The 12,630-nt window shown below is 37.0% G+C and overlaps 1 pseudogene; it reads right to left on the bottom strand.

The window, feature by feature from the left end:
- Positions 1–7,812: 7,812 nt before the first annotated feature.
- Positions 7,813–10,200, bottom strand: LOC111510962 (DNA methyltransferase 1-associated protein 1-like; annotated as a pseudogene).
- Between the last annotated feature and the right edge of the window lie 2,430 nt (positions 10,201–12,630).

Genomic DNA, 12,630 nt, shown 5'->3' with positions numbered 1-12,630 from the left:
GGGTTGAATACAATACGTATCCCTCTGGGAAACACCAGCGTTGATGTTGAAATTATTCAAGAGATATACATCGACAGCCACTTGCAGGAAACGTTCTTTCAGGAAGCTGGAGTGTCATACACAAAAATGGTCCAACAAGCCATAGCATCGAAGTTTGTCCAGCAAACTCTTATACCACACACGGTCGAATGCCTTAGAAATATCAACCGCAACAGCTCGTGACTCTTTATGTTTCTTGATTATGTTTTCCAAAATATGGGTGACATACGATAGTAGGTCGCCTGTTGATCTTCTTTCAAATATTCAAGGATATGGTGGTTCACGGCATTCTTCATGATTTTTGATATCACTGATAGCAAAGCGACTAATCTATAGTTATTCGGCAGATTGTTCTTGCCCTTTTCAGGAATAGGCTTGAAGTTCATGCAAAGAAGCAATTTTCAGACTCTTTCTTGTATAATCTACACATCTTTGTTAATTATGAAATTGATTGCTTTCTACCTTTTTTGAAAGATTTTTTTTTGTACCGAGACAGATATATATCCCTTTCGATTGGAAAACTTCCCCATAATTGAGACATTTTTCGATGATTTCAGAAGAAACTGTCCAGGAGTGTCTAGCTAACCCACACATCGATAGCTATGTTCTCATTTGATCGACCTGAATATCAAAACCATGTAATAGTGTGCATTAGCCTTGGCGGCGGGAGGCACATTACCTATTGGTTTCTGGGTGAACATTAAGCCGCTAACATCGCGAGGGCTTTACCCACCGCCTCCTCTCGGCGGGGACGCGCTTGTCTGAAGTAGAACTCACTTTACTATTCTACCTTCAAGGTAGAGGTACTCATGAAATGTAGACATTTAAATAGTTAATTTCGATTAAAAGATTTTTTCTTTTTGCTTTTGCTTTGCTTGAATAACCACCGTATAGAAAATTTTTGAAAACGTATACCAGCCACACTCAACACTGAACACAGAGCCGATCCCGTCATTGTACCAACACCCTAATTTTGAGCTGATGGCTTCGATATTATTTTCGGTCCTCCTTAAAAAGAACTGTCCCAAACGCAATGGTTTCTGCTTCAGTGGAAATCGGTTATAACAGAGATATGAATCTTTGAATGTCCAGTCCTTTCCAGATCGTGACGGTAGAAATCAGTGGTGTAACACTATCTGTGGGCTTGTTGTTCGTCATTCGTTTTGTTTCTGAACCTCCCACCTACTCGAGAGGTTTACATCTTCACTAGTACAACAAATGGTCTGTATCTTTCTGAGCTCACATGTTCAAGTTAGGATTTACGACATATTGTATTGAATTTATAGCAACTTTCTGTTCATCAACGGAAACATTCCCAAAATCATATTTATATTCATACGGCAGGTAGACTTATAATTGATCTTTTCTATGTTTTTCACCACTTTTACGTTACATCACGTTACTGCAGTTTCGTCCTATACGGACATTTTCAAACTTATACAGTATTTACAATCATATAGCGTCATCATAGCGTCCTCATCTATCATCTTCTGCCTCAATATCCTTCAAGTAATGGAACTTTTGAAAATGGATCGTTCTTGGCACAACTGGATTAATCTATCTTTATCGAAAACGATCAATTCCACTGAGAAGCCACACGAACATGTTTTCATGAAAAATTCCAAATACCCTGGAGAAATCCATGAGCCACCGAATCTATATTACTGACTAGATATCAACGTCATGAGTAGCTAGGTAGGTAGGTATGTCTGAAGTGAGTGGGTCTATTCGACCCTCCACCGCAACCATTCACACTCGACCAAATGAACCCAGCTTCTTAACGAAGCCGATTCGTTTATATGGTGAGTGGTCTTTCAGGTCATATGGTGAGAGTACGGATCTGCCGAACTCAAAGAACCTGATTCGGTCCCCAGCGGGGCAGGCACGAAGTATATGCTCTGCAGTTTCATCATTTTCCAGACAGAGGCGACACACACTGTCTTCCGACAGTCCAAGTCTCTGCATGTGATGATTCAAATGACAGTGACCTGTAAGAAGGCCTGTTAGACATCGTAGTTCATCCCTACTGTAGTCCAACAACTGTTTGGAATCAAGCTTCGAAGGGTGAATAAACGCTTTGGAGTGAGCCAATCCTGGAAGAGTGTGACAGAAGTCCATAACTCTTCTTGCCATCCAGGTGTTCAGTGTTTGTTTGGCAGAGCCCAAAGCGATGCCAATGACAGGTTCTGGTCCAATGAAGCCACTTGCAGCACCCTCCTTTGAAGAATATTTTTATTGACTTGTGAGTCAGGTTGGATTTATTCAATCTCTCCGCATACAATTCAATAGCGTAAATTTCCGCCTGAAATACAGTCGCATAAATTCCTAGGCAGGTAGATGACTCAGTCCTGGGTCTACGACTGAAAACACTTGCACCAGAACCGGAAGGTGTTTTTGATCCACCTGTGAATCAACAACTATCTGCCCTTAATATTTCCTTCTCCCGCAGGATCCAGTCCTCTCTTCTCGGGAATAGGAAGTTCGTAGTTGACAGTTGGAGGCATAAAGTCAGAGGTCATTTCCAGAATGCTGTGACTTCCAATGTCAACCAACAGTCTGTTGCACTCTGCAATGAATTGATTTGTGCAATTGGCAATATGCACAAGTCTGTATGCAGTCCATCTAGCCTTTCTTTCCAGAAAAATGTGGAGAGGAGGTAGATCTAGAAGAATCTTCATGGCCGCTGACGGTGTGGTACTGATGGCACCACTGATAGCCAGACAAGCCTGTCTTTGTAAGTCAGAGACCTTCTCTTGGGTCGTTTTCTGTTTGGGACCTAAACCCCAAGTTTTACCACAAATCCTTCAACATGTTCATAGAGACAGTCTGGCTTTGTGTAAAACTTTTTCCAAGTGAGCGTTCCAGGTGAGCCAAGATATTTCACCTCCGTTTCAAATGGAATGACCACACAATTGAGGGAAAGTGGCGTTGGATCGTCCAATTTCCTTCTCCTAGTGAAGGGGAATAACACAGTTTTGCTGGGGTTGACAGACATCTGCTCCCTCAGGCACCAATTGTGAACAACGTCCATAGTGTTTTGGAGTGCTTAGTAGGTAAGTCATAGGTGATAAGTGAAAGTAACGAAAAGTTACTCTCACATCTCTAGTCTGGAACGTTAAGTCGACTCGAACTATGGAAAGTGAAACATATGCTCATGGCAGAAGTGAAGAAATGGAAAATAAAAAGTTCAATACACCGGACGCCTATGGATCGTAACATTTTTTTTCCATAAATTTCTGACTGTCGTCTGGGTAGATTGAATTACTTGAAATGTGCCCACTTTTTACAGTATTTTTACCCTTAAACTAATGTTTATGATAAAGTGGAGTTGGAATCGCCAGCCTACTGTGCTCTTTCATAATATCTGGATTATATCGTTTCAGGAGCCGTTTTCAGGAAAGGATTTATATTTTGATTTCTGCGAAAGGACAAGAACCAAGGGATATTATTTAAAACGACTTGGCTGGTTCAGCTTTTTATGTGAAAAGGGATTCTTTATGCAATACTGTAGTGCCTCATAGCAGCTATGAAATAATATTATGAGATGGAAACTGACTACAGCTCATGACGATAAAAACATACAGCCATTTGATTTCTTTAGCAATCTTGAAGAAAACAGAAAAAAATATTCAATTATAGGAACACATGCAGATAGTGAATTATGTTAACATTTGAATACACTGGCCATGAGTGTAATCATTGAAGAGAATAGAATCCGAATTGGCAGTGAACGATTCAAACCTGATTACTTCAACTCGACCTATTTAGTTGTTTAGAATTCCATTGTTGTCCTCGAGATTCATTGAATAGTAATTTTTCAAATCATGAGTAGTCAGTTCTCTACCATTCTGGCATCCTATCCTGTTTCATGTTTCTGAATAAATTTTTTTTGGAGAACAAATATATGTTTCTGCTCATGTTCAAACTTCAGGAGGATAAATCCCAGGAATTGAATTTTTATCATTCAATCAATAGCAGAAAGTTTTTGAAGTGTTTCATAGCTGAAAAATAATAAAGTCGATTATAAAGTAGAGTATAGACTGAAACAAACAAAAATCCGTTTTTTGTAAAACAGGTTGGGTGAGATTTTATCTCGTCAATCATCCTAAATCGCCATCCTTTCATGAGTCTCTTCAATCTTGAGAACAAGAGAAAGTCGCAGGAGACCAAATCCGCTGAATATGGTGGCTGAGGCATGATTACGGTGTTCTATTTGGCCCAAAGCTTACGAACAGGCAATGTCAAGTAAGCTGAAGCATTATCGTGATGCAAATGCGATGAATTGTGTTTCCACACTACCGGACGTTTTCTTCGTATTGCTTCTCGCAAGCGACGCACACCTGGAGAATTATACTCCTTATTGACCATATAACCGTGGCAAGAAATCCTGATGTACTGCATCACGAAAATTGAAGAAAACAGTGATCAGTACCTTGACATTTGATCAAAGCTGGGGTGTTTTTTCGCCTTAGCTCTCGTGGGCTCTTCCATTGGGACGATTTGACTCGGAGTACAATCACCGTATGCCTCTGTTGACAATTAGAGTATGTTTTTGAGCAGCTAAATTATTTTCTACACAAAATTTCATGCAAATTATATACATGCTACATAGCTGAAAATGTAAGCATATGTTCAAATCGAGGGTACCGACATAAATATTGAAAAATAAATAAAGAAACGCTATTTGAATGTAAATAGCACGCAGAATTTGAACATTGACTTCACTTTATTTTCAGAATTGAACTGGCTGTTTGCTTTTACTTCACAGTTTCGATTGACAGTCATAGCTTTTTGGTAAAAACTGTATGTATCTGTATCTGTAGAGTTGGTAGGGTGAGTGTAACCCACAGCACATAGTTCACATATGACCCATTGTACATCCTCCCGAAGAGTGTTCTCCTAGGTCATCGTCCGTCCTATCCTTTCCAGGAAGGTGGACAGGTCACTAGGAGACATCTCCTTCATATTGGCAGGTGAAGGCCAAGACTCGCCGAACACACACTATCTTATTGACTATAACTCCGAGCACTCGCATAGGACATGCCTGACAGTCACATCTTTCTGTTCACACATCATGCATAAAGAAATTGCTTTCCTGGTTATTTCTTTTGTGGCAATTGAGATAACAGCCAGTTCTGTTTGGACCACGCTGGTATTTTGGCCATTCCCCACTCAATCCTTAGGCTTAGTGATCTGGAGTGCACTCCATATCCTAAGCCTTCAAAAATACTGTACGTATGCCCAGATTATATAATTCTGTAACTCGGTTAGCTATCGCCTCATTCATAATCTGAGAAGATACGCTGAATTTTGCAGAATCATTTCCTTCATAACGTTGATCATCATTGAGATTCTGGAATTTGAACAAAGGTAACCAGTAATGAAAACTTCGGCAGTAGAATGAATTGCAAAAAGGACTCAGTAACGTGTATCACAATGCAGATACACCAATGGAAGCAAAATTGTATTTTATTTTTCAAAACGTATTTGGAGATTTTCACTCTCAAAAATCCCAATTTAATGGCTAATCATATAATAGTAATGTATTGTCAAGCTGGTCTCAGTCAGGTCAGTACTTCCTGATCTACCAAATGAATTCTATATATTTTACTGAATTTGAAAATAACCTACAAGCCCTGAACGCTTTTTTTCTTTCTGGATCATTCTAGAAATCCTTATATAGAACTCGGACCTTCCTATGAATTTCTGGATAATTTGTCAGTCATTCCTAACCATTTCACTCATATCGCTACAGATAGAAATTTCGATGGACCTCAAAATATTTCAGCAACAGTTGTGTTATTTTATTCACACAATGAGTAGGAATTGAAATGAAAAACTCTTCTGCCTCATAGGAATGCTCACTCCAAAGATCTGGAAAATAAATTATTTCCATTCACTGAATCCATAGATACTTTTGAGCAAGAAATATAATTAGAAAGAGAAAGTTCAGGTTGAGAATGAACGAAATCTCGACTTTTAGAAAGGACAAAAACCTCAGTTCCAAACCACCAACACACGAAGAACTTTGAAAAGATTTTCAAGGATCTAGGTATGAAGGTGGTTTTCAAAACAGGTCATACGCTACAGAGCCTTTTAGGAAGTCCAAAAGACAAAGTCAAGAATTCGAAAAAGTCTGGAAATAACGAAGTTTAATGTAAGGACTGCGATGCAGAATATTATGGACATACAAAAAAATCAATTGAAATGATATATAAGGAACACTTAGCACACTTTAAATATGGAAGATCTGAAAAATCAGCAGTCGCCTAACATAGTTTGCAACAAAACTATTCAATAGACTTCAGTTCATTAAGATTAGTTAGACAAGTTTACAACAGGCATCTAGATGCCTATGAGTGTGTCTAAATAAGTAAACGTAATAATATTATGAATAACGATGATGGACCAATACCTAATCGTATACTATATAGCTTGTTAGAATAATATTTTATTTATTATATTTACCTGACTATTACATAGGGACACATGATAAAATCAATTTAAAACAAGTAGATAAGGCAATATTGTGAAATTAACTTGAGACGCAGGTACCTAGAACGTGTATCTATGGTATAAATAAGGATAGTTTTGTAAGTATGATTACTTCGATATTTCTCTTGGAAATGATTACTTGGGGATCGAAACACGTATCGAGGTGTTGAAATGACGGTTTGGTGTCGAGAAAAAACTCCAGTAATACTCATTACTAAACCAAAGATTCCAAACCGTGCATCACAAGAACATACAAAGAACTATTGAGACTATTTTATGCAATTCGGCTGAAAGTCATTTTCTATGAAGATTTCAAAAACCCAGAGAAATGTCCATAGGAATTAGTATTTCACAGATTCTCAGTTTTCCTCAGAGTATTCAAGAATATGTGATAGCCAAAACAAAACTGCACATCAATTCAACCCAGTCTATGACCCCATCTATACATATTTATCAAATCGGGTTTTTTCATAATATAAGATGGTTTCTTACCTCCAGACAGTTAAAATATTTCTCTACAACCAACTTACGTTCTATACATAGCTACTGATTGAAAGCAGAAGACACATTCCTGCCGAATGCTACAGCTGGAATATTAAATAAGTTTTCCAGAACATTCATATGTACGTGTTCTCTTCTGCTACTGGAATTGAGCAGCCGTCTATAAGAAATAATGTATTCGTATTCTGTCTGGATATCTATCCACATTTTCAATTATATAACCGAATACATTATTCATATTGCGCATTGTCAGATTTGAAAAGACAACCCTATTCCACGGATTGCTTTGGCAGTCTGTTCGTAAAAATCTTTCATTTGATTTCTCATGAAAAAAAATTGAATTTTTGAAATGACTCGTTTTCATATTTTGTGTAGTGAGTATTATAAATAAAATGAATTTACTCGAAAACAGAGAATGAAAAGAAGTCATTATTCTACATCTCTATCGATCTACCAATACCTACTTATTTGCATCAGCATATTGCTTGAGCTTCCCAAAATAGCGTGTTGTGTATACGAAACAGAAGAATTGAGTGAATTTTTACAATCCCTTTTTCAATCATGCTGTCATCGGAGGTAACTGAAAAGCAGGTTGCGAAAACGCTGCCAGGGTACTTTATTGAAAAAAATATTTGTATCAATGTCCCGAATATCCGTATGCATATATTTCATCAGCTCACATCACTTCTTGATTTGCAATCATCAGTCCATATGTTGAAATGATTCGAATCAATATCAAGTTACTCCCATAGACTGTCGTAACATCGTCAAAGTTGATTATGTTATAACTTGTTTTAATGATCGATCGATTGAAACGTTCTTTAAAAACGCATTCCACTCAGCTAGGTGCCGAAATGCGTCCCCGGAGATCACACAACGTCGATGATTTTCCCAGTGGAAATCACAGGAATTGTCAGTTTCTGTGTTAGACAACAATTGCAGCGGGATGGACAGACTATTTCCTGAGTTTTGAGCTTAGAAACGCTGCTCGTATTCATAAGTTGCCAAAGCAGCTTCACTTTCCATCAGTAACACCATATCGCTCCTTATTTCAGATGGAAACGGGTTCAACTCCAGTCCCAATTTTTGAAGCATCTGTTCGACGCCTTTAGTTTTTTATAGGTCCTAGAAGGCCTCAACGGAATCGCAATTTTTCTTCGATAACTTTTTATCAGTCTTCTGAATAGTTTCATTTTGATTATCGGCTTGACTGAATAATTCCTGTAGATTCTGAGTTTTTCTTCCACGTTCCTCTTGGGAGCCTCTATTTCCTCCAATTCTCCCAGCAGAAATTGCTCCTCTTCGATCTGTTCTGGCTTCCGTTCGTACCACTTTTTCAGCTGCTCTGAATCGTAGCGATCTGCCAATACAATAAACCTCATATCAAACCTGTTTCCCATATCTATTGGATGATCGAAATCTTCTTCTGCTGGTATTTTGCATCTTTATAAAATACAATGTCCACTTTCTTGTTGAATTTAGCGAATGGATATTATTTTGGATCATCAGTCGATCTTCTCCGGGGGTGCAGGGTTGCGTTATTCGTCCGAGCTGGGTTCGTATACGGCATCCATTTCCACTTCTTTGGTTTCCTCATGCCCCACTTGATGTTAGTCTGCTTATAACTATTGTTTTTGATCGTGTCCGATAGGAAGAATGAAGGACCACTTTGATGAAAATAATAAAAACACTCTCGTCTAATTACCACTAGTTGATCAACAGCTTTCATAAGTGATAATAAATTAGACAGAACCCTTTTTAATGCAAAACTCAAACGGGATAGAATGAAAAAATCAGGTATATATAGAATAGACTTTGGCGAATGCTCTGCAGTATATACAGGCCAAAGCGGTAGAAATTTTGACATAAGGCTGCGTGAACACGTCTGTTTGGACAAAAAAACACAATATATGAACATTTTCAAGAATCAAAATACAAGATGAATAAAGATAACCTCAAAATCCTTCACATCCCTACTTCCCTACTAATATTATGAATGCGAATGTAAGTTTGTATGTTACGGTTTCACGCGAAAACTACTCAACCGATCATCATGAAATTTTGTACATATGTTCTTGGAGGTAGGTATTAGAAGTAACAAAGGATACATTTTATTAAAAAACACATTTTTTATGTAATATAAAAAAGTTGTTTGTCAAAACAAATCTCAAAATCTAGCTACTTTGTTGGTTAGGTTAGGTTAACTTAGTTTAGGTTATGTTATGTTAGTTTATGTTAGCTTAGGTTAGGATAGATCAGGTTAGGTTAGGATAGATCAGGTTAGGTTAGGTTAGGTAAGGTTAGGCTAGGTTAGGTTAGAGTAGGATAGGGTTGAGTAGAGTAGAGTAGAATAGAGTAGAGTAGAGTAGGCTAGGATAGGTCAGGTTAGGTTAGGTTGTGTTAGGTTAAGTTAGGATAGGTCAGGTAAGGATAGGTAAGGTTAGGTTAGGTTAAGTTAGGTTAGTTTAGGGTAGGTTAGATAATTGTTTTTAAAAATTGATAATCCCAGCCAAGCACTGGAATATAGTTCTCATAGGATTCATTTCTATTATTGTACTGACACTCATTCAATGGCATAAATGCGACCAAAGCCGCAAGTAAAAGCTAGTATGTAATAAAGGAAAGGAAATGATTTTGCTGGAAGCCATGGAAATTAAGAAATAAATTGAAAACGAGGAATATATACCCCTAAATGAGCAACTCGATTTATGTAGGTCTCCTTTCTTGTTGGCATTCTGTTTTGCCCAACTACTAGTCTATCAAATACCTGTCCTTACATCTTACCTGAAAACTCCTGATATAACCGAGTTTTCAAACTTCACATCCCAGTTTTATAATTGATAATGGGGTCAAACCCGAAACCGGTCGTATAAATAAAATCAACTAGTGGTAATTAGACAAAAGTATTTTCATTCATTTCTTTGAAGTGATCATTAATTACCATAAAATGAACAAGTCATCAATCATACATAAGAGTGACGGAGAATCATTGTTATAATTGTAGAGGAGGGCAAGGACTTCTCTCTGTATTCCTCCAGGTCGATTGAAAACTTTTGACCCAGTGGAATTGCATTTTTTGTATCTATCGTGACCTAATATTGTTTCTCTGGTTATTTCTGTAGTTGGCGGCACCTACAGTTCCATAATATTCTTTACGTCAGCCATTTCTCTCGGTAACTCTACAAGGATCAGTTGGAATATTGACGAAAACATTGATGAGTGTATAAATGCTAGGTTTTTCTCAATTTCTTAGTTGCATTCAATATTGAATCATAACCTGAAAATGAACAAACAATTGAATTGAATTGAAACGGTAGACATTTTCAAAAAAAATCATTTTTCAATTGCTTTCTCCATTTCTTTGGGAGTTTCCCACATGTTTATTGTATGGAGATGAAGAACTACGCTTATTGAACTGGTTCAATATTCAATATTCAATATTCAAAAAGTATAATGAATGAGTTGAAATGAGAAATATTCTTCGAATGAAACCACATAGTCTAATAATCGCTGCAAAAGTTGAATGTAACTCAAATTCCAGAGGAAAACTTCAACAATTATGAGCAATAATCCGAATAAACGGTAGTCAAGACGACGCTGCAACAGAAATGAACCGCGGTTTTCAACTGCATGATTCACCCAATTTACGGAATTTACATTCAAACTTGGGGCTATTCGGAACTATCAACTTACTATACTGAGACCGCAAATTGAAATACAGAGCCTACTGGGTTTCTACTCGAGAAGAGGTTTTACTCGGGAAGAAACTTTCAACAATATATTTCATTACAAAGTTAAGTTGGAAGTATTCAATTGATTGTTCTATTGAATTCATCTGTGAAAATAAGTTTCCACATTTGTCTCTGAAAATTAGTTCAAAGTATCAATACATAAATGTGAAATATAAATCCTATGTATTTCTTATAGGATTTTTTTATTCCCAATATCAATGATAATGATAATATTAATAAGATAATGATAATGAAGGCTGTCATTCTTGGCTCACTGCGCTTGCTCAGGGCACATGATTTTCGGACCCAATGATCACTCATCCCACGGTGTGGGTAGTGGCCGTTGGTTGATAATGCTGGCGCGCCCTCCTGAATGTATCGGGGCTTCGGGGGATAGGGTCTGACCAGGCCTGCTACGGTAAAGAAAAAATCATCACAAGAGATCTTTGTATTGACATCAAATGAAGAAAACCTTATAACGAATGGGGAAGTGTCAGCTAAATCTGTTTTTCATTTCAACATGGTTGTGTTTTGGGTTTGACATGGTAATATTCTGAAAATTTCAATATTGGTTAGTGAATTTTGATTCCTGATTGCCCGAAAACATTATTTGAATAATTCTGTAAAAGTTCTGATTCAAAAAGTGAGATGACCTATACTACATATTTTTAAAAAAATTCGGATTCACAACATGTGCCTTAAAAAAATCATCAGACATGCGTGTTTCTGTCTGCTGATCACGAATTTGAAGTGAAAATATAGCTATACGTCCACTTATGGGGATTCAAAGTAGAAGAAAAGGCTTTGTCGAAAACTCCTCTTCGATAATATGGACTTTGAAAATGATATTTTTCTCACAATCTCATACTGCATACCAAATTGCCACTTTCTCTTTTATTCTATACAAAAATATAATTTCCTCAAATGCAAATCAATGACACTTTTTCCAAGGTCTTTTCATTAACTTTATTAGTAGTATTCCAAAAAATTATTGAAAAAAATGAATGCACTGTTGTCAAATGTATACGGATATTGGAAAGATGAGAATCATCTTCTTCTTTCTGATCATTCAATGTATACAAAGTATACAAAGGAAACTGAACAATTGAAATAAATCGAGAATGTTCCACTCTACAATAATTTTTTCAGCAGTAATCATACAGTAGTGGACATGCCTGAGAAAGCCCTTGCATGATGAAACATGTATCTTCTAAACGTTGTGATACATTTGGAAGAACTTGCAGTATTATTCTGCTCTATAAATTGATGATTCGATGTCGCAGACAATCCTATATGTTATGTAGCTCAAAAAACACACCATTCTCTATATGTGTTCATAAAAAAACCTACTGGCCATAATTTGGATGATCTAGGAGGTCACTTCGTTCTATCCACCGACTGCGAAACCTCTCAACTAGATAATTACGCACATTCTGCTAAAAAGTTGAAGAAACATCGCTTTGTTGAAACATCTTTTTTTTACTGTTTTATAGGCCATAATGTGTGATATTAGAAATAGTTAATTCAGTAGCATTTTGAAGTAATCCAAGTACAAATAGTGCATTGAAATCTTAATATGGAGAAATGGACCCAGGTTCAAAATTCACAAAAATATCAATCCACTTGTTCAACTTTTGACCGTTTCATACGTATGCCGCGTGAACAACTTTTTAATTTCCATTGACCGAGTAATGACGGTTGCGTCGATTATCTACAGCATTCAAAAAGGAAGTTCACTCGCATGGAAAACGCACATCAAAAAAGACAATACAGTGCAAACAATAATCATAGACGTCTCCATTCAGTTCCTGCACTGACAGAATCTTATAAGAATGAAATCTGTGCGTTCTGAAATTCGTTTATC

This window comes from Leptinotarsa decemlineata, unplaced genomic scaffold, assembly GCF_025532065.1.
Source record: "Leptinotarsa decemlineata unplaced genomic scaffold, Ldec_3_MD MMD2_tig00026282_RagTag_RagTag, whole genome shotgun sequence".
NCBI classification, from domain to species: Eukaryota; Metazoa; Arthropoda; class Insecta; order Coleoptera; family Chrysomelidae; genus Leptinotarsa; species Leptinotarsa decemlineata.
The sequence above is the reverse complement of the archived record's forward strand: the minus strand, read 5'-3'. Positions and strand labels throughout refer to the sequence as shown.